The sequence below is a fragment of the Lissotriton vulgaris genome, chromosome 6 (genome assembly GCF_964263255.1).
Source record: "Lissotriton vulgaris chromosome 6, aLisVul1.2, whole genome shotgun sequence".
Taxonomy (NCBI): Eukaryota; Metazoa; Chordata; class Amphibia; order Caudata; family Salamandridae; genus Lissotriton; species Lissotriton vulgaris.
Window position 1 is genome coordinate 1,688,166,313 of NC_141694.1, and position 23,017 is coordinate 1,688,189,329.

The 23,017-nt window shown below is 47.6% G+C and overlaps 1 protein-coding gene across 1 annotated transcript in view; it reads left to right on the top strand.

Moving 5' to 3' along the window:
- The window catches only part of CENPF (centromere protein F), a 476,866-nt gene that overhangs the window by 108,353 nt on the left and 345,496 nt on the right, over positions 1–23,017 (top strand). The window lies entirely within an intron of this gene.

Here is a 23,017-nt window from a genome sequence, read left to right on the forward strand (position 1 = left end):
GACTTGTTAAGTTTTCCCTTCTTGAGCTGTGCTCTTTTTAGGTCTCCCATATACACTGCCTCTTTGAGACATGCTGTTCCTAGAATATGCAAAACACACAGTTGATGGACAGAATGCAGAACAATGTCTTACATTCACCCCAGTACAAAGATCTGGGCCTAAATCCATCATTTTTTTGCACTCCACACCATCCTAGGTCAGACAATGGCTATGTGCAAATCAGCCTTGACCCTGTGCCTCATGGGAACAGTCCAGCCCGAACTACCAAGCCATGTCTTTCCTAGACCGGAATCAAGCATCCAAGGACCGGTTTCTGGCTATCAGCCTGGATAGCTTGACTCCAGTGATGTGGAGAGCCTGGGACTCACGTCTGAGCATACCCAGCCCACTCGGGGTGAAAATTGCTAAAAACACAGTTGATGGACAGAATGCAGAACAATGTCATACATTCACCCACAGGGTCAGACTGATTTGCATATAGCCATGTCTGAACTGGGGTGGCAGAGAGGGCTAAAGAACGGTGATGGATTAAACACAGATCTTTTGACTGGTTGTGAGTGTTTGATTGATTCAGATGCTCCGTCCATCACCACCCCCTTTTGTACCGCTTTTGGCCGCCATAAGTGTGGCAGGGTATGCTCAGACGTGAGTCCCTTGCTCACTTTGCCACTGGATTCAAGCAAGCCGGGCTGAAGACGGCTGGAATGCCAGAAACCGGTTCTCGGAAGCTTGTTTCCGGTCCAGGGAAGACATGGCTTGGCAGTTCGGGGTGCACTGTTCCCATGAGGCACAGGGTCAGACTGATTTGCATATGGCCATGTCTGAACTGGGGTGGCAGAGTGGGCTAAAGAACGGTGATGGATCAAACCCAGATCTTTTGACTGGGTGTGAGTGTTTGATTGATTCAGATGCTCACCAGCCCCTTTTGTTCCTAAAATATGGGCTTTAGGCACTGCCAACTTTTCAATGTGCTCCTCTTACTGTCCTTTGTAATTGCCGACTTTTGATTGGTGAATAGCCTTAGTATCAGCCCATGAGGCCTGCCTGTGTTACATGTGCTCTTACTCTTCAGGCTATTTATACTTTGGGAGCCTTCTGTTCTTTCTTGACCTGCCTCTGCTTGTGTTAAGTGTTCTGTTTACTTCATGCATGGGCTTCATGAAATGCTTGCTTCCTCCATTTCATTTTCTGTACTGTTTGCCCGTCTTCCCTCCCTCCCACCCACCCAACCACTCGCCACTCCCAAAACGCAGCTTTTTTTGTTTTCTCTTTTTTTGCAGTGCTATATAGTGTAAACTTGACCTGAAGGTATCAGAGTGCTTTAAATGACCACCATGTGCATTACAGATGGGCACATTCAGTTTTCAGACGGGGGAGAATAAGTGATTTGCGCAGAATCACAAGATGCTTGAGCTGACACAGAGAACAAACCTAGTACTCCTGCTTCAAGGACGACCGCTCTGGCTGTTAACCCACATCTGACATTTCTCCCTTCTCTCCTGTTCCTCCCGATTTCCTCCTCCTCATGTGGTCAATCCTTCTAAGCACGCCTCGCTCATAATTTCTCCCCTCCCAAGTCCTGCCCTTCTTTCTGGTTTCTTCCTCTTCCTCAGCCCATCCCTCTTACTGGTCTCCCTCGCTCAGTCTTTATCCCCCCGCTCAGTCTTTACCCCCTCGCTCAGTCTTTATCCCCTCGCTCAGTCTTTATCCCCTCGCTCAGTCCCTCCCTCTTTCGGATCCTCCCTCCGGTCTAGCACCTGCTCACAGTGATGCATGCCTATCGGTCCGGTGTCGCCCCTCCTACATTGCTTCCTGCCCAAGGTTCCCTTCCACCAAGGCCCCTGCAGCTCTGAAACATGCCCTTTTACCACTATTCTTGGGAGTCTTCCTTAGGCCACTTGTCCTAAAATGGCTCCCTGGAATGTGTAATTTATAGCGCATTGGGGCCTGGAGGGCCTCTGATGCAGAAACTCATGGTAAGGCGGAGTCCACTTTATGAGAACTGTTTCATTTTATGTATAGAGCGGGATTCATGGGAGCACCCACTAAAGGCAGAGGTCATGGCTGGCTGCTGTTTGTGATGGATGTACACCCGTCCTAACAGGTTTCCTTTGCAGCAGCTATTGTGCATCCTTACACCTACACAACCTCCCTCAAATAAGCAGCAGTTCTTGTTCTTCTTTGCACAGTCTGTTTGTTAATTCTTGTTGTGTGTCTCGGGCGGGCGCTGCACTCTTGCTTTGTGTGCTTCCCTTTGTTTTCGTTTTTAAGGTGAGCGCTGCCGGGCTGCGCTGCAGTGTTGCTGTTAATTAAGGAAGACCATATTTGTAGACAGATCACAAGTGTGGCCATGAGGTGTGCGTTCGACAAAACACCGCCGTCTTTCTGTATGTAACAGACGGAGAGTGTTCTTCTCAACTTTAAGGTGCAGGGAAAATGCCTACTCCTTCAGGAGAAAATGCCTAGTTTGCTGCGTGGGGCAAAAAGCAGTCAAAACATACCCCTTGCCCTGCCTAATAATAATACCTGGCAGGTTTACCTTTTGAATCTCTTTAAATAACAGGTGTATTGGCAGGCTTCGTGTTCATGACCCAGGAAGTTGTAGGTCGTAAGGGGGTTGTCACTAAATGTATGTTTTTGAGGTTCTTTCTTATATAAGTACTGTTCTTCAACAGAAGTGGTTAATAAAATCAAACTGATCTCTGAATGCTGAACCGCTGCTTTGGCATTGTGCGGTTCGAACGACACCGATTTCAACAGTGAGTGCTTAACCGAGTGACCTTTCTTGTTGAAGTTCTCATTTTCCTGCCAAATTTCTGCCAGCAAATATGGCGCACATAGGTGTGTGCATGTGTTTTTCTAAGGAAAATAAGAAATACATCAATATAAGTGTTCCCCTTTCAATATAGCGTTTGCTACTGCAGCCTTGCTATTTAATAGCGCTGTAAACGAGTGCTACGGGTACCCCTTGCAATGTTACTTTGAATGTTACACTTGCAGGGTTAAAAGGCTTACACTGTGGAATTACACTCAGTAAGCGCTTAACTCACTGTTTTCTTTGGCTGGCCAGTATTTCCTCCTTTTCCAGCCTTTGCGCTTCAAACAATAACATGTTTTATTTGCCCCAAAGCAAAATATGCCTGTGCATGTCACCTGGGCACATACAACACTTACCGTGAACCAGCCGGAAACTGCCATCTCAGACCTCTGTGCACTTTGTGTGTTTAACTTGGCAAGAATTGTTTGGCCTGCTTTGCCAATAAATTATCAGTAGGTTTGCATTGACATTCCTCTCGGCTCACAAGAAAAGTCTCGTTGTCCTGTTACCAAAAGGGTCCATTTGTGGCACATAGTATTAAAAACATTTACTTATGAGCTGTCGGACAGCTGAGGGGTGGGACATTAAAATCCATGTGATTGAAATCAGTTGACACAATTTGTTAGCAAAAAATGACAATAAATAGCTCTAGAAACTAGGTCTAAGATGGCGATCTATTTCCCACCTTGGCAGTCGTCTACTATTAGCTCTTGTATATGACATCACTTTTGCATTTTGACGTCCTTCGAATGGTACTTGAGCAGGGAATGGATTAGAGGGCAGTTAAATCAGTTTTAGTGGAAATTTAAAAACACTTACTTGATCAGCTGCTATTTTCTGATCGAATCACGGGCGGGAATCGAAACGCCGAGAGGTCGAGTCGGGGGTACAGGCCCCTTTGTAAGGTACGGTGTGTGCTGGGTCCAGTGTAGATATGGACCGGAGAATTCCGAATTACTATCATATCATGAAATCACACCTGATAATGAAATTGACTCTTGCATGAAGAAGACAAGGTCATTTTGCAAGATATAGGATAACCTCACTAAAATGTAATCCAAAGAGGGACACTATTGCCTCAAGTACTATATATTAATTTCACGATATTTATCAATGCCCTTAAGAAGTTCTGTTCGCAGAAGGAAACGCGTTGGCTGTGGCTCATTTAAAAAGAGACAAAAAAGCAATAAAGAAGGAATTTTAATCATCTTTTCAAAAGGGACTTGATATGAACTAATTTCATTGTATATAATTGGAAAGTGGTGCAACTTTAATATAACCTATACACTTCCTTGATCAGCTGCTTTTTTCTGATTTTTATATAGCTCCAAAGGGGTGGGGCTGATGTTGCAAGCATACACCTAGCTGTGAATGCGAACTACAGGTTGTAAGAAAGTAACTTATGGCATGCTACTGACGAAAGTACATTCATTTAGCAGATTGCATAATGTGCCACATACCTTACACATTGTGACTGATAAATTGTGTGGAAAAAGTTTTCGTGGCATTTTTCTTGATTGGGGTCCTTTTCTTTTTTAGGTCTCGCTGAACCAATGCGCATGCGCTGTTCTGCGAGATTATAGTGGGCAAAACAGCTCTTGAAACCAGCAAGGATTGTCCCCAATGCATGTGAGTTACTCAAGTGCGACGCTTCCCCAGCGCGCACTTGAGCTCACTTCTTAATCACACCCCAAATGGTGTTCCCTCCCACGCGCTCGCACATCAAAGGCTGCTGCTCCCCTGCCAAAGCTCTCCCGCCCCGCCCCCCCACAGCAATGCCAAGAGCTTGTTTTTCTTCATTTCGCGGCCGATTTTTTTTGCGGCCGCCAATGCTTGTTTTATGTCTCCCCACCCCGCTCCGAGATCGATTCACGGCTCTCCCACGGTCAAATTTTGTAATGCATCAAGGACCCCCTGATAAGGATAAAGTACCTGGGTCAGGGAAAAAGTTCAAATGCGATCAAAGACACAGGAGGCTCTCCCCGCACCAAGATGGACACATTTTTCCCTTTTTGTCAAATAATAGTGGCTATTAATAATTTCCCCTTTTCTCATGCTTGGACGCTGCAGCAGGATACTTTAACAGCGCCGTGTGTATATATTGAGCGAAGCAATTTCTTCCGTCCCCCCTTCCCTCCTGCATCCCGATGCCTTCTTGTTCACCCGCCCCTCCCCGTTCGTGCCTTCAAATGATTCTTTTCATTCCCACAATGGCGTGGCGATGTGGTTAGTTGCATTGCCAACATGCCTTTTTTTCGCTTTATTTATCTTCATTTAAATAGGGGCACTCGCGCTTTAACAGTAAAGATCTTAATCTAAAGCGCGGTGCCACGATTGCTCAAAAAGTAAATAAAAGAGCAATCCCCCCTCCTCCCTCTCCTGACTTGCTCCAGCCTCCCACACCAATCCCACGTCGAGTCTGCTTCCACTCTCCCACTGCCCTGTCAGAGCACTTCAATTAATTGCAGGTCACAGGTCTGATACTCGAAAAGGCAAACTCAGCTTTCCATCATACAGAGGTTGGTAAAATAAATGGCTTTAAATTGGACAAGAATACCACCTCTTACTTAAAAGCTCTTATAAATGACAGAGCTAAAGTAAGACACACTACATTAAAAAGTGTTTATGAACAAGTGCCTAGAGTTAGCATGAGCTGCTACACCAGGCACTAGGACATCACATGCATTTAAGCCTCTCCTACTTTCTCATGCAGGCTTAAACTAAAGTTAACATTTCTCCAGGTGCAAGCCTGATTTAAGCTTGTAAAAAACCTTTGAGAACTGGCTGTACAGGGTCTTATACCCGAGCCGTACTGTCTACTACACGCCTTTGCTTATTTTAGCAAACATGTTTCACTTTGAGCGAGGGGTGCTAGGAGCGGATACATTTTAAAAAGGCGCTAGAGTTCTGCTGTAGCAACACTTTTTTTGGGACAAGGTGGGTCTGACCTGTCCAGTCGCCTCTAGTAGCTATGTTTTTTAAATATATATTACTCTAATTTGCCTTGTTTTATACCTGGCTTCTCTATATCCAATCTCTTCCTGCCTGAGTGTCCTCATTTGCTATAAAATGAACCACTTAAACCGTGAAACACTGTTTTACAAAATAATAACAATAATAAAACGGAACGTAAACATGAATAGTTGCTTTGAGGGGAATGTGTGAAATCACAAAACTGAACTCCTGAAAAGGATTCAGTAGATGGCATTTGATGACGGAGCAGTGTGCCTCCTGGCTTGTCCGTGCTGTGTTTTAGATGAAGATTGGGCGTGAACAGCAGGGAATCTAACATCTCAAAGTGCTGGCCCCTCAAGAGGTGTTTAGACTGAGATGATGCAGACCTTTAACTTCATGACACAAAACACCCACTGTTAAAATAAAAGGAGAAAAGGATCTCCTTTCTCTGATCCAAGGTGTCATTCCTACACTGTATATTTTATTTAAAGAACATGCTTTAAAATAAGCTGTGGGCATATAGAAATGTTCTCTCTATAAATATTTAAGGTACATAAAATAAACCTAAAATAAGTTTATAGACAGTGAACAAGTAATAATACCAAAAAGTAAAATACAAACATCAGTCACATAATCTGCATCTCGCATTTCTAATATTCATAAACAAGGGGATTTTCCTTGATAGAGACAGGAGGGCTTACTTGGAGATGGTAACCCAGTCGCTGTAATACCCTGTAAGAGGTTAACTGTAAAAAACATTTACATGATAATTCAGGAAATGAGGACTAGTAGATCGACTCACATTACAATTAAAAGAATATATGTCTGCGGTCCGAGCTTGAGCTCTTGTTTCCTTTCTGTACTTTCCCTCTCTCACCCATCGCTGCCTCCTCTCCCTCACTGGCCCCTTTCTGCTCTCCTTATCTTTTCCCATCTTCCCCTTCGTATGTATCCTCCTCTACCTCTCTCGGTCCCCCCTCTCTCTCTCCTCATCTCCCACACCTCCCCTTTCATATCTTTCGTTGTTTTCCTCTGCCAGGGAAGATAACACGCCTTTCTCTGGAGGCTTGTCTGCTGCAGGCTGGCATGCCTTCTCCCCTGCACCCCAACATCTCCCTGACCCATCCTGATAAAGGGTGCTGAGCAGGGACATGTCATCTTCTTTGTGGGGAATCAATATGCGGCAAAGTTTATCTGCTCTACATAGCAGAAGGCGATAATTCCAGCCGCACGGGGCCCGTGATGAACGCTCATAATCGCGTGGGTGTGAGAGCGAGATAAAGAGGCACAAAACACACACAGCACACAAACCTAGGCTACACACACAACCACACACACACAACCACACACGCACACAACCTTACACGCACACAACCTTACACGCACACAACCACACACGCACACAACCACACACGCACACAACCACACACAGACACAACCACAAACACACACACAGACACAACCACACACACAACCACACCCACCCACACCCACACACACACCCACACACCCACACAGAACCACACCCACAACCACAAACACAACACACAACCACACCCAACCACGCACACACAACCATAGCCAACCACACACACAACCACAACCACAACTACACACACAACCACACCCAACCACACACACAACCACACCCAACTACACACACAACCACACACACAAACAACCACACCCAACCACACACACATCCACAGCCAACCACACACCCAACACACAACCACACCCACCACAGTCAACCACACACATAACCACGACTACACACACACAACCACACCCAACCACACACACAATCACACACCCAACCACACACAGTCACACACCCAACCACACACCCAACCACACACAGTCACACACCCAACCACACACACACAACCACACCCAACCACACACAACCACAGCCAACCGCACACACAACCACACACACACACAACCACACACACACACACAACCACACACACACACAACCACACACACAACCACACACACACACAACCACACACACAACCACACACACACACAACCACACACACCCAACCACACACACACAACCACACACACACACAACCACACACACCCAACCACACAACCACACACACCCAACCACACACACCCAACCACACCCAACCACACACACACAACCACAGCCAACCACACACAACCACAGCCAATCGCACACACACACAACCACACACACACACAACCACACACACACACAACCACACACACACACACAACCACACACACAACCACACACACACACAACCACACACACACAACCACACACACACACAACCACACACACACACAACCACACACACACACAACCACACACACACACAACCACACACACACAACCACACACACACACAACCACACACAACCACACACACACAACCACACACAACCACACACACACAACCACACACACCCAACCACACACACCCAACCACACACACCCAACCACACACACCCAACCACACACACCCAACCACACACACCCAACCACACACACCCAACCACACACCCAACCACACACCCAACCACACACCCACCCACACACCCACACACATCTATCTATCACCCTCCCTCTATCTATCGCCCTCACTCTATCTATCGCCCTCACTCTGTCTATCTATCGCCGTCACTCTGTCTATCTATCGCCGTCACTCTGTCTATCTATCGCCGTCACTCTGTCTATCTATCGCCGTCACTCTGTCTGTCTATCGCCGTCACTCTGTCTATCTATCGCCCTCACTCTGTCTATCTATCGTCCTCACTCTGTCTATCTATCGCCCTCACTCTGTCTATCTATCGCCCTCACTCTGTCTATCTATCGCCCTCACTCTGTCTATCTATCGCCCTCGCTCTGTCTATCTTTCGCCATCGCTCTGTCTATCTTTCGCCTTCACTATGTCTATCTATCGCCCTCTATCTATCTAGCTATCTATCTATCGCCCTCACTCTGTCTATCTGTCTTTCATCCTCACTCTATTTGTCTATCTATCCATCGCCCTCACTCTATCTATCGCCATCCCTCTATCTATCTATCGCCCTCACTCTATCTATCGCACCACCACAGCATCACTCAGGGGCACCACAGCATCACTCAGGAGCACCATAACATCACTATGACCTACCACAGAATCACTGAACGCCACCGCATCACTCGTCGCCACAACGAGCGCCACCACAGCATCAGTCTGTGCAACCATTCAACAACATGGTTCAAATATGTTCTCTCAATGTTTCAAGCTTTATTACAAACTAGCAGCCTGTCCCGACGTTGTCCGGGTATGAATTGCTGCCGGCCAGTAGTATATTATTTTGTAGGATTCCGTTTTGATAGCATTTCTTATCTGTGACAGGCCTGTGAAACGCTCCCATTCACAGTGCACTGCTGATGCACTTAAGAGTGCACGTTCAGTAGTGTGTGAACTCGAGTTTCCCTACCTTGCAATATTATATAGCGCAAGCTCGACAACATGGCATGAGCACAATTTACATTACAGAAGAACACATTAATTTGTGGTAGGCACGGGGAGACAAAGCGATTTGCCTGGAATCACAGGATGTTGAGCTGATGCCGAGATTCGCACGTAGCTCCCCAGCTCTAAAGTTCGCAATTCTAGAACTTGTGGTGGGAGGTGTGTCTAAAAGTGTATGTCGGAGCTGGCCATCAATGAGAGAGACCTGTGCATTTTTCAAATGGGTGGTGAAAAAATATGAGTATGTTGCTGGAGTTGTGGGCCGCCGTGCCACCAATGTACTTACCGGGGGAGGGTAAACACCCATTATTCCGCAACTTTCTTTCCGCATACCATCACTCCGCATACTTTCATTATGAAAGTACCATGACTCCGCAATGCCATTATAACACATGGCATTACATTTTATATGCTTTTACCACGCATACATTTACAACAAAATGTTTGGATAAGGTAAGTATGGGTATGGGGGTATATGTTTTGGGGTACTGAGGTATATGATTTGGGGTGTTTGGGTATTTTAAGGGTTCAGATATAGTTTTGGGTTATGGGGTACAGGGGTAGTTTTAGGGTTCAGGGGTAGGTTTGGGTTTTGGGGTACAGGGGTATTAAGGGTTCAAGGCTAGGTTTGGGTTTTGGGGTACAGGTGTATTTTAAGGGTTCAGGGCTAGGTTTGGGTTTTGTGGTACAGGGGTATTTTTAGGGTTCAGGGCTAGGTTTGGGTTTTGGGGTACAAGGGTATTTTAGGGTTCAGGGTAGGTTTGGGTTTTGGGGTACAGGGGTACAGGGGTATTTTTAGGGTTCAGGGGTAGGTTTGGGTTTTGGGGTACTGGGGTATTAAGGGTTCAAGGCTAGGTTTGGGTTTTGGGGTACAGGGGTATTTCTAGGGTTCAGGGGTAGGTTTGGGTTTTGAGGTACAGGGGTATTTATAGGGTTCAGGGCTAGGTTTGTGTTTTGGGGTACAGGGGTATTTTTAGGGTTTAGGGATAGGTTTTGGGGTACAGGGTATATTTATAGGGTTAAGATGGGTTAGTGTTTAAGGGTGTTGGGGTATTTTAAGGAGTAAGAGTGGGTTATGATTATGGGGTGCAGGGGTATTTAAAGGGAGCAGGGTGGGATTAGCACACGATATGAGACGTGGCATGAAGGGCGGAACGTACCACACGCCCCCAGCGTTTGTCATGGCCCCAGCACACGCCCACAGCACAACGCAGACACTCTCACAAGGGACTACTTTGCTGGCACGGTTCTTTTACCTTTTAAATGTATATGTTGGGCGTCTGCATAGCCTATGTCCTTGTGCTGCAACTGCCCTTTCCAAGGCTGTATTGGGTGTTGTGATTGGTGCGTTGGTTCCTAAAATTTCCCGCCTCAAAGGTTTGGGCTCTCTCTTTATTATATTAGTATAGATGTCACAAAAAGATGTTAATATTTCACTTCTGTTCTTGGATTTTCGTCACAATAAAATACACTAAAAATAATCTTCACAAAAGTTATTTACAAAAGTTTAAGCTACTGCTATTACAAATTAAAATAACTTTTATTTAAGTACTAGCAGCCCGCCCCGACCTTGTCCGGGTGCTTTCAGGCTTCCCCCTACCCCCGACATTGCCCAGCTGCCCGTGCCCCCGCCCCGTCCCCCGCCTTCCGCCTGACCCTCGCCTGGAGGTGTTAGTCCCTGTCCCCCTCCTGCCCGACCCCCGCCTGCCCCGACCCCCGCCTGCCCCGACATTGCCTTTAGTAACTCCCCGTCCCCCTGCTTGGGCCGACACCCGCCTGCTTACCTCATTTTCCGCTCCTGAGTGCAGGTCCTCGCCGCTCTGCTCCTCACCGCCTGTCCGCCGCCGCTCCTCCCCCGCACCATGTCCGCCTCTCCGCTGGTCTCTCACCGCGGCTGGCCTGTCCACTGCAGCTCAGGTGACCGCTCCTCCCCCGCGCCATGTCCACCGGTCCTCTGACGCCGCTCCTCGACGTGAGCACGCACGTCGGGGCCGGTGCTACTTTGGGGGGACTACTTTTTTTAAAACAAATTTTTTTAAATAAGGGGTTTTTTAAAAGTTTATATAGCCTATAACCATCTACACACCCTGCCGATTTCTACGGTGTATCGGGTGTGTAGATTGGCTCAGTGGTTCCTGCTTTTACTTGCCTCAAAGCCTGCAAGTTTCTCCTTTATTATAGTAGTATAGATTAATTATTTAAAAAAATAAAAGCCATTTTTATTTGTAATATCAATACATCTAAGTCACGTAAATACAAAACATGTTGCATTACAAATGCTGTAGGTGTCACATTTGCAAAAGTTAAAAGTATTGGCATTGTAACTGACAAAGCTATTAATTTTGCTGTTTTCAAAACCAACACGTAAATAAAAAATTTGTCATTTACAACAGCAATAGCTCAAACTTTCCTAATGCAAGACCTATTGCGTTGCAAATGCTTGTTTTGTGGTTTCGGTCTACCTGCTGTTTGTGTTGAAAACAGGTGTGAAAGTTGTGTGTCATCCTGGAAAGCTATATATTTTTGACAACTAGTCGAACCCTTTCCCTCCCCCCTCCCCTCCACTCCCTTCTCCAGGCATGATGAGCCTATATGCTTTTGCCACTGCTGTAGCAATTGCCTTCCATTAAAGACCGGGGTAGTTCTTTCTCCTGGTCCTCTTTCACGTATCTAATAACACTTAATAGCATTCAATATTTAGCTATTGAATATTGAATATTTAGCTAAGCAACAACACTGTCATGATGTTTTTCATAAGTCACCATTTCTGTTAATTCTTATGTGTTGGTCAATTAATCAGGTTGTATTCATATAGCTCATCAGCAGGCCACAATATAGCCCTTTTATATCATTATTAAACTCCATGGCAAGGTATGTTCAGGTTTGTCAAGAGATAATAAAGTATTTTCTGCAAGCTATGAAGTAAGCTCTCTGTCCTGCATGGCCACCGTTGCATTGTAAATCCCTTTTCTCATTGAGGTCTCTCTTTGATGTCATCACAGCCCAACATTTGGGTGCAAAGACACGTGGTCCTCCTTTCCTTTAAATTGCTATTACATATATGTTTATGATGGATTTTAGGACGAGTTCCAGAGTTGGTCAGGGTGTTCCTGGTCTTTATATCATTGTCTTATATTCACTGTTGCCTGCCTGTTGTCAGGTTCAGCGCGCCAGGGAGGAATTGCCATACTGAGTTCTCAGTGTGTTTCTTTCCAGACTGTTCTGTTTTTTTCCCTTTGGAAAATATTGTAAAATATTTACTAGTTCTAGTGGCTAGAGCAGCCTTCTGCACCATAGAAATTCAGGGAGTATGTTCTGTAGTGTAAGACCTATTCACTGACTCTCCTTTCTTTCATGTGGAAGTCCTTCTGCTACCAGCCACTCATTTCTTTATCATCTCTGGTAATATTTAGAATGTTAGATACATGTTCAGTTTTATGGCCTTAATGACGTGCTGCCATTAAGGCTTACATGTGTTAAATGTTGCAGACCCAGTACAGCAGTAGAAAGGGAAGCAGACATGTCTCCCTAAGTTGCATCCTAACTTGGTCCTTTCATCTGAGAGCCTCTTTCAAAACTGTCTTATGTGGTATTCCCTGGTTGGACTTCCTTCTCACCTTTAGGAGGCATAAAGCCTGTAGTTAAGTAATATGTGATTGTGTTGCTTGAGAAGACTTCCCAAATGTTTGGGAGCAGCACCTTATAGCCACTGAGGTGTCGCTATTTAAACCTGTATTAAGGTATAGATGCATGCAATGTATTACCTAACAAACAGATTAACAACCTTACTCTTTGTTCTGTTTATCACTTGACCAAGTATCTTCATTTGGCCTTTTCAAGGATTATGGTTCCCATTAGAATGCAAGCATAAGTCTGACTTCAGTATACTCAATTTGTAATGCCGTCTTTCCTATCCATCCCCCAAGGTGAGTAATTGCCCGTTGTTTCCAAGGCATTAAGTTGTAAGATGTCATCTAAAAGACTATAAACCAAAATATCTGAAAGAAAGAAGTAGTGATAGATTCCTTACCTTAGAACTACCCCCCAGGCGTTAGACTGGATCCGGAAAGTTTTTCGTCAGCAGTACCCCAGCGTGTCAGTAGGCGTCGTCGTGCGGCTCCGCGTGCGTCGTTGGCGTGGTTGGCGCCGGCATGAGAATGCTGGAGCTACTTGGACGCGCCCATGCGCACTGGTGTCAGTTCTTTCTTTTTCCGCGCCAGCAAGCGCAGATTCGGGAAGAGAAAGTACCCCCAGTAATTTTTTGACTGAGCTTTTCGAGGCCTTTTATCTCATCATTTCGAGTCAATCGACTCCTGGTGTCATAGAGATGCTCGGTTTCAAGAACTGTGGGGACTGTCATCGCATGATGTCGGTGACTGATCCCCACCGCATGTGTCCCTACTGCCTGGGTTGCGACCATGACCCCAAGTCGTGCCCCGACTGCCGTGCCATGGCGCCGAAGACTTTGCGGGCGCGGTCCCGAAAGTTGCTTGAAGTACGGCAGTCAGCTCCGCGCCGTTCGCGGTCCAGTGGTAGGTCGAAGGACTGGTCACGAAGTCGTCGTCATCATTCTTCTGGATGTAAGTATTCGCACTCGGGGTCCGGTAAGTTGAAGTATTCCAAAAAGAAGTCGAAGAAGCATTGTCTCTCCTAGACTTCCCCCAGCCTGAGGCTGCGGGGGGTGCCACCCCTGCGGCTCCAGCGGAGCCTGCGATGTTTCCCCCAGTCTACCCCCCCTTCCCGGGTGCCGGGGCGACGCCTGCTCAGGTGCAAGAGTTTCTTGCTGCCATGGCCTGCCTCTTTAGGGCGTCTGGCCCGCCTGTGCGCCTGCAGGCCCGACTGGGGGTCCTGCTTTGCCATCTCCGGCCCGACGGCGCAGGCCCCCCAGGGATCCCGGATCGGATCCCGATGGATGCCGGTTGACCTATTGACACCTCCACTGGCGCCGATCTCCCTTGCATCGCTTCCGACATCGCCCGCTCCTCGAGACGACCTTGTCCCCAGGTTCAGCCCCGACCTGGACTCGGTGCCGGATCGGCGTCGCCCGACGCAGATACCAACACCGATGGGCCCTTTTGTCCCCTATGTCCCTCCTTATTTTAAACCTTTTCCACAGACTTGGCAGGACTAGGAGGGGTCTGAGGACCCTCTAGCACAGGACTGTGCTTATGATCCGGACTGGGCAGAGGATTTGGGGGATGCCAGTGATCATGACTCCTCGTCTGACCTTGGCATGCTGTCTCCTCCTACCGTGGCTACGGAGGAGGGAGCCAGTTACGTAGTGGTGTTGCATATGGCGGCCGAGGCTCTCCACCTTGAACTCCCTACGGTGGCTATCAGGACTAACCTCCTGACAGAAGTCCTCCAACCGGCGGCTACCTCTTCGGAGCCCTTGCTGCCTTTTAATGAAGAACTCTGACGTTCTTTTGGGCACCTGGTCCAGGTCCAACACAGGGACTCCTGTGGACAGGAACGTGGCCTGAGGCCATCGCCTGGCTCCGGGCGACTCCCTCTTCCTTACCCAACACCCCATTCCTGAGAGCTTGGTTGTCCAAGCCTCTGCATATCAGAGCGCGTTCCTTACCGCACCTCCGGATAGGGTATCCAAGAAGCTGGATCAGCTTGGCAAGGAGCTGACCAACTGCCCGGAGGAGGCCCAGGCAGTTTTTTTTCCAGGTGGTTGCGGCCGGGAGAGACGCAGCGAAGTTCATCGTATGTTGTCGGCTGGACACCGCCAACTCACTGGGCAGGTCGATATCCACGACGGTGGCGCTTCGGCACCACGCCTGGTTGAGGACAACTGGCTTCTCGGGGGATGTCCAGAACACTCTGATGGACATGCCCTTTGATGGCATTCACCTTTTTGGCCATAAGGCAGGTAGTGCGTTTGAGCGCTTCAAGGACTCCCGGGCTACGGCCAAGTCCTTCTAAGCCTTCTGCTCTTCGCTCCTTTCGTTGACACGAAAGGGGTGCCTCACAGCGTTCGCAGAGCCACAGGCCACAGCAGCTACAATTTCAGCATGGTCGCGGACGTGTGAACCGACGAGGCTGATCAGGGGCCCAGCGGGCGGGTCAGTCCACTTCCACCCTGCAGCATCCACTTCAAAGCCTTACTAGTCCGACCTTTCAGGCCCATCAGATGCCAGTGGATGGACGCATACGCCATCATCTCCACCACTGGCGCAACATCACTTCAGACAAGTGGGTGCTGCAAATTGTCCAAAGGGGCTACTCCCTCCCCTTCGAGACAACCCCTCCAGCCATGCAACCTCAGTACTACCACATGTCTGAGGATCACTTGGCACTTCTCCAGCAGGAAGTTGCGGCCCTCTTTGCCAAGTGGGCCATTGAGCGCATTCCGACGCCAGAAGTAGGTCGTGGTTGTTATTCCCACTACTTTCTGGTTCCAAAGAAGCAAAAGGGCCTGCGTCCTATCTCAGACATTCGGAACGTCAATCGCTTCCTCCGAAAAGTTCAAGATGCTCACACTTGCTCAGGTCTTGTCTGCCCTGGACCCGCTAGACTGGATGGTGCAGTTGGATTTCCAGGACGCCTATTTTTCTATTCCCATCCTCCCTGCCCACAGGCGCTACCTGCGATTCACGATAGGCCACAAGCACTTTCAGTTCACTGTGCTCCCCTTTGGCCTTACCAATACCCCTCGGGTGTTCACGAAAGTGATGGCGGTGGTCGCAGCTCATCTGCGCAGATCAGGGTTTTCAGTTTTCCTCTATCTCGACGACTGGCTGTTGAAGGTGGGCTCGCCCCAGGCAGTTGTCTCCCAACTCCAGACTACGGCCGACCTCCTGCATTTGCTGAGGTTTTCCAGCAATGTGCCGAAGTCACACCTGATTCCCTCGCAGAGGCTCCTTTTCATCGGAGAGGTTCTGTACTCTGCACAGTTTTGGGTTTTTCCTCCCGAACAAGTCTGGGACATTCAGGCTATGATTTCCGATTTTTCAGCCTCTGTCCCGGGTTTCTGCCAGGATGACCCATCGACTGCTGAGCCTGATGGCTTCCTGCTTGTGGATCATGCCAGATGGCATATGCACGCTCTGCAGTGGGACCTGAAGTTCCAGGGGGCACAGCATCAGGGCAACCTGTTCGATCACGTCCAGATCTCTGAGGGCACTGCACAGCAATTGCAGTGGTGGCTCACGAATCGCGATTGGGTCAATGGCAGATCCTTCTCCCTTCCCCAACCAGAACATACAGTTGTGACGGACGCCTCCCTTCTGGGATAGGGCGGCCACATGGGAGAGGCGGAGATAAAGGCCTCTGGTCGATTCCAGGCTCCACATCAACCTTCTGGAGCTTCGGGCGATCCGACTTGCACGGAAGGCATTCCTTCCCTCTGTCATGAGGAGAGTAGTGCAGTGGTTACCAGACAACACCACCGCCATGTGGTACTGAAGCAAACAGGGCGGGGTGGTGTTGTGGCCCTATGCCAGGAGGCTCTGTGCCTCTGTGCTTGGCTGGAACATCAGGGCATGTCCTTGCTGGTCAACACCTGGCAGGTTCTCTGAACACCAAGTCGGACGAACTCAGCCGCTGGTGCATGATGGATCGCGAATGGCGTCTGAACTTGGACGTGGCGCAAGGTCTCTATAAGCAATGGGGAGAACCTTGGTTAGATCTACTCGCCACGAAGAGAATGTGCAATGTCATCAGTTCTGCGTGTTGGAATTTCCAAGGAGGCACTCGCTCGGCGACGCTTTTTGTCCCGAGTGGAGTTGCGGTCTGTTGTACGCCTTTCCGCCTTCACCATTACTGCCCAGAGTGCTGAAGAAGATCAGGCGTGACCGGGCCCTAGTCATCCTTGTGGCTGCGGACTGGTCTCGAAGAGTATGGTATCCTGAGCTACTCAGTATGAGCATTGATCCCCCAATCCGTCTGCCTCTTCGGGAGGATCTTCTGTCGCAGCAGCAGGGGACGGTCCTCCACCCGAACCTGCGCAGTCTCCACCTCCTTGCGTGGAGATTGAGCAGCGGCAGTTGACGTCTTTCGACCTGCCACCCGAAGTCTGTAATGTTATCTTGGCAGCCTGGCGTCGCTCTACTAAGACGGAATACGCCGGCAGGTGGGATAAGTTTGTGGCATGGTGCACAGCAAAGGCTGTGGATCCCCTTTCTACCCCTCTTTCAGAGGTCCTTCTTTTTCTTCTCTCTTTGGCCCAGCTGGGCTCAGCTCTGGGCACTATCAGGGGCTATCTCTCGGCCATTTCCGCCTTTTTAAGGATTCCAGATAAGCCTTTCCTTTTCAAGTCCCCTGTTGTAAATAGATTCTTGAAAGGCATTATGCACATGTTTCCTCCTGTTCCTTTTGTGATGCCTCAGTAGGACTTGAATCTAGTTCTTACTTTTCTGATATGTGCTCCCTTTGAGACACTTTATAATGGCCCTCTTCGTCTCCTCAATCTAAAGACTGCTTTCCTGGTTGCCATCACCTCTGCCAGAAGAGTGAGTGAGCTCCAGGATCTTTCTTCTAAGCCTCCTTTTCTCTCTGTCCATCCGAACAAAGTTGTTCTAAGGACTCGTCCTTCTTTTCTGCCAAAGGTTGTCACTGCCTTTCACATCGGGCAGACCATCACTTTGCCCACCTTCTTTCCGCCTCCACATCCCTCAAAAGAGGAAGAGAGGCTCCACCGTCTGGACCCAAAACGTGCGCTCTCTTTCTATCTGGACAGCACACAACAGTTCTGGGTGGATGACCAGCTCTTTGTTGGCTACGTGGGCGCCAAGAAAGGTTGGGCTGTGCACAAGCAGACCATCTCTCGGTGGGTCGTTTCTGTGCATAAAGGCTTGTTACTACTTAGCTAAAAAGGAGCCTCCTGTGGGATCGCGCGCCCACTCGAACAAGGGCGACGGTAGCCACTACTGCTCGGGGACGGGGATTTCCCTTGCATGACATCTGTCAGGCAGCTACGTGGTCCTTGTTGCACACGTTTACCAAGCACTACTGCCTGGACAGCTTTGTCCGGATAGACGGCTTCTTTGGCCGTATTGTTCTCCAGGACTTTCTGGTGTGATCTTGGTTCGCAGACCCACTATCAGGGTTGGTGTAGCTGATGTATCTATTCTAAGGTAAGGAATCTATCAATACCTGTTTCTTTGTGATGCACATGTTACTTACCTAAGAAACATTAGTAGTGATAGATTCCTTACCGCCCCACCCATCCTCCCCGTTCTGCGAACTGATTTCTAGGGTTAAGGTCATCCCTTTCAGGGCCCTAGTTTCATGGCACCAGTGGTCAGTTTCTTGCATGGCTCTGCGTTCCTGGCACGGAAAGTCATATACAGAACTGACCTCAGGGTGCATGTGGCGCGTCTAAGTAGCTCCAGTGACGTCATCCCGGCGCCACGACTCATGCTGAGCCTCAAGATGATGCCTACCGACGCGCAAGGGTACTTCTGGCAAAAAACTTTCCAGATCTAGTCTGACGCCTGGGGATAATTCTAAGGTAAGGAATCTATCACTACTAATGTTTCTTACAGATATATTGTTACCGAAGGTAAGTAACTTGTACGTTAAGCCATATTATGTCTACCTATTTTCATGAGGACTTCCATTTCATTTAAAGTGTATTGATTTCTCCCTTTTATTTTATTTACTTTAATTCAAAAAGCGAACTGATGGCAAGAGAACTTGCTGGTCGGCCCTGGAGGAACTTGGCTCCAGATAGAATTTTTATTTCCTCCAGCTGTTTCTCATTCTTAAATCAGTGTTTCAGTTCAACGCTCTAGCGTTTTCTTTCTGACACTTGTGGCAGGGTCTATCAAATTTATCAAAATGCTCGCTCCAGTACCCCGGTCTTCCTTCATCCATTCCAAGGTTTCTAAGAAAATATTCTGCCACAATTTAGGACTCCACTTCTTAAATGTCCTTTTTTCTAACGCTCCTGCAAGTCCTGCTGACTCCTTAACTTTCTCCATGTTGCCTATCAATTAACTTGCTACTACCACCTAACCTCTACCCTCCTCCCATATCTTTTTCCTCATGAGCTCATGATTCTTATTCAAACAATCTGTCAGAGTGCACAGCTGCATACTCAAACATTATCCAAAACTCATTTTTCTGACTGGTTTTTGGCTCCATGAGTGTTTCTCTTGAGGTCTCACTTTGGTCATTCTGCCTGCCTATTTCATTATCAGGAAAGAAAGTCGCCAAGCAGCAAACCACCAGGTAACTGCAAGTCTAACATGTCCTGCACCATGCTCGCTTCCATAGAGCTTACATTTTGCAAATGCTTACTGTTTGGGATCAAAGTGAACCCCACCACTGCCTATTCTGAAGCACTTCTCCATCATCCTCCTGGCGTCTGCGCTGTCTTCAGCTCTACACTGGCAGACTCCCCTTTCCTTTCTTTGTAAATACAGCCAACATCACTATCCTAGCCAATTTCTTCCTTCATCTAAAGGAAACCCTGTACAGTTTGCTTGCCGTCCTTATTGTATCCTCTCGATCCCTCAGTCTCCATCAGAAGGTAAAGACATCTCACATAGCGGGCCATACCCTCTATTAGGCTTGGCCCTCTACAGGGTAACCCCAAGTCATTTTGCCTTTGTCACCTACTTTTTTCTGAATGAATTTTTGTTGGCCTTAGACCTCTGTACACTTTACCACTGCCAACCAGTGCTAAAGTGCTTCTGCTCAATCCTCTAAAGAAAATGTAATTTACTTTAAAGACCCTTGTACAGTGGTATACCATGTACCCAGGGCCTGTAAATTAAATGGTACTAGTCGGTCTGCAGCCCTTAAACCATGTCCCAGGTCTGTCATTGTACTGTGAATGCAGTTTTATCCTGCCAATTCGACTTGGCTATTTATCCCCTTTGCCAAGCCGTAAACTCCCCTTTCATTGCACATAGGTCACCCCTGCATAACCCATAGGGCAGGTTGCATTGTCATTAAAAGATTGGACATGTACTTTTTACTTTTACATGTTCCTGGTGGTGGAAAAATCCTAAATTTGTTTTTTGCTATTGTGGCCTACCTCGCCCAAAGGATAACATTGGGCTGCCTTATTTCATTTAATAAGTGCTAGCCTTTGGTTGAGAACAGGTAAACATTTCATGTTTGATGTCTGAGAAATCGTAATAAAAAATACTCTTTAATGTTAAATTTGAGGTTTTGAAAATGCCATATTTAGGTTGCATTTTCCTGCCCTAACCATTTGTTGCCTGCAACGTATTCCAGGGTCACATCACTGGGTGTAGCTGACAGTTGGACTTTTTTCCCCCCCAGACAGCCGCACAATAGAGAGATCAGGTTTGTCTGTGTGGGCTGTCAACTGGCACTGTCAACTGAATAGGTTGTGCCCTGCTTTCACGCAAAGAGTTAGTCACATCTGCATTGTACATACGGACAGGCAGGAGGCAGGGCTGGTGAGTTAGAAACTTCAAGCACTTCATAGGGAATTTATTACAAACCTCTACTTCAAAGGCGGCACAAGGCATAACGATGGGACCCCCAGACCCACCAGTCAGTTCACTTTCTGGACCTGTTTCAGAGGACTGCCTGCTGCTGTGACCTGCTGTGTGCCTTGATGCACCGACAAGGACTACTTTTCTACCTGAAGGCTGCCTTGAACCCTCAAAGGCCTGACTTCTGTTTGAGCCTTTGCTTCAATACGTCAACTCAGGACCAGCAGAATGGCTAGTTTGTTGACCTCCTGATCAGAGGCTCGGGCATAGGGAAGGCTCCAACCATCTTGAATCCAGCCTGAGTAAGTCCTAACCACCCAAGTGGTGCCCCTTGTCCTCCATCCTTGGTTGTGGTTCTAAATGTGCCCAGATAGCTAAAATCCCAAACTGGGACTTAAAAATTATTGGCTTGAAACTTCTCTGAGAACATAGAGAACACTGAGTCCAACCTGCTTGTCTATCTGTCCAAGGTGCATCGCAAGTTGGCCTGAGTTCACAGCAGCTCCTGCTACGTTCTTCTCCGCAGCAGCAAATCCTATTCAGCGGTCTGTCGGCAAAGGGCTATGCAGCCTTCTGCAACTCTCGTTGGCTACAGCCTAGTCCCACATGAGATTTTCAACCTGCAGGAAAGAGACTGTCTTCAATCTTCAAAACGTCACCACAACTTCCTCCAGTGACTCTTCAATGACTATAATCCTGCCTCGGACACCCCCTTCAGCCGTTCCCCGCTGAAGTCTGCTGCCTCCGAACATTTTCTTTAAAATTTCTTCTAAGTCCGATGGTATGCGCCAACCAGGCACAATCCACTTATCGTATCTGACCCGCTCTCCTCCGCTGTCAGACATATTTTTTTTTACTTTGACCTGTTCTTGCGTAACAAGTTTTTTGTAGCTGGTGCTTTGATCTTTAATGCACTAGGTTTTTACATCAAATTTAAAAAAACTCCTGTTCTACTAATTGGAATTTTGTCAATTTATTAAATGTTTCTCTTTTTCTAAATTGGTGTGGGATTTTTCTTGTGTTGTGTTTTCTTTTAATTACTGCTAGTGTACTGCATAAATACTTTACACATTGCCTCTTCTTGAAGTCGCCAAAAGCCTTGTTTGAGGATTGGTCTTTGTATCCTGTTTGTTTCTCTATCCTGCAGTTTGCTATAATGCCATATCCTTGTCCTAAACTCTGTGACAAGTGTTTCCTTGCCTTTCTTGACAAAATGTATAAAATCCAATCCGACTTTAACTCCAAACCCTCTGTTTATTCTCTGCAATTATCCTCTGTTGAGGTACCTTGTAGTTAGAAACATGCCATGGTTATTCTGCTATAAAAAAGCCTTCTCCAGATTCTAGCTTACCTAGTAATTATAGTGCCATTTCCATCTTTGCTCTTCCTTCCTTAAACCAGCTATCCTCTTACCTTGAGTCTAACAATTTTCTGTATCACAAAGTCCAATTTCCTTCTCAATTATAGCACAGAAACTGCCATGCTGGCCGTCCCTGATGTTATTCCGAACCTCCTTAAAGGAGATCTTGCAAGAAAACCATGCCTGTCATGTAGCCAGAAATCCGGGAAAGACTGCCTGAACTTCAGAAACGACCAAAACTTCCAAGGACAGGGTTTCTGCCCCCAAGAATCCAACACAAAGGACTCCGGTGCCCTGCTGATCCGTGAGTCCTGTCCACTCTGCATCTGATGCCTACAGCCCGTGTCCAGATGGCCCACCGACCCAGAACAGGTTCCCCAGCGATCCTGACATTAAGTCCAGCATTGGCTGAACCCTCCTGTACTCCTTTACGACGCCTGCAGCCTGAATAAGAGGCTCCCCGACCAGCTTCGGTGAGAAGACGCCAACATCTAAAGGCACCCCTGCATCAGAAGCCTCTACGCCTTGGTGAGCGGAATCGTCGGACCCCTTTGACCCTCAACCTTTCTACTTACCTCTGGTGTTGTTTGGTCTCCCTCCTGTAACCTGTAGTGCAACGCCTGCAGCCTGTTTGTTGAAAGCGAAATCTCCATTAAAAAGCATTTGGTGCCCAATACTGAAAGTACGCTCTGCACCCTGCTGCACCTGTTCCTCTGGTGGTGTATGTTTGGTGCTGCATTGTACCACTCCCCCCCCCCCCCCCCCAACTTACCTGTTTAACCGCATTATTGTTTTTTCCCCATAGGATAACTTTGAACTGTTTAGAAATTGCAACAGGGTCGACTTTTGAAAGAAAAAAGTATATTTAGTTAAAAACGTACTTGCCTTATTGCGAAGACCTTGATTTTAAAATAAAGTACAAGCAAAGCTTATTTTTCTAAAATTGGTATGGATCTCCTTT